Raw genomic sequence first — 836 nt, 5'->3', positions numbered from 1 at the left:
CGTGCAAGTGAAGTGAGCGTGCATCCTCATATTTGCAAATTGGTAGCAAAGGTAAGTTGATTTCACCCCTGTATTAGAAGTATAATAATGGGGAAAAAAATACTGTCAACACAATTTTATTCAGGCACACCATAGCTGTAATTATAAGGAAATAGTACAAGTTCTGCCCAAGTGCAGCAGTACAATATCACTGACAATTGCAAAACAAAGTATACTGATGCTGTTATTATATTTACCTGCATGATCGGAATAGTGTGCTAGGATTGTTGCAACAAAAATCAAACTTGCAGATACAGTAATACCTTGATACTCAACTGCTTTGAAACTAGTTGAATTTGTATTCAACATGTTTGAGGTGAAACTTTTGTCCCGGTATTCATTGTTTAATACTCAACGCACAAGCTAGAACATGTCAACATCAGCTGACATGTGATTCACTACATTATTCCTTATGATTGAAATTTGTTTGGTACACATTGTTTTTGGTACTCATCACACCTCCTGGAACCAATTAGTCATGAATACCAAGGTACCACTTTACTTATCGTACTGTGTATAACCTGAGCACGTTCCAGAAATTACACACAAATATTGAGCCCAGTCTAATTTCTGATTTTGCTTCCGCATTGAACTTATGCCTGATGCTCTGCTGTCGTTATGCAGATATTAACAAGTTCCACCATATGGGAATGGTTCTCAGACGTCTGGGAAGGCACTAGAAAAGTTGTAAGCAAGTTTTTCTCTCAAGGAATGTTTAGATTTCAACATGGATATGAGCAATTTCTGGATTAGTTTAAAACAGGGGTCTCCAAACCAGGCAACATTAAGACTTGTGG

This window comes from Thamnophis elegans, chromosome 5 (genome assembly GCF_009769535.1).
Source record: "Thamnophis elegans isolate rThaEle1 chromosome 5, rThaEle1.pri, whole genome shotgun sequence".
In the NCBI taxonomy this organism is placed as follows: domain Eukaryota; kingdom Metazoa; phylum Chordata; class Lepidosauria; order Squamata; family Colubridae; genus Thamnophis; species Thamnophis elegans.
The sequence above is the reverse complement of the archived record's forward strand: the minus strand, read 5'-3'. Positions refer to the sequence as shown.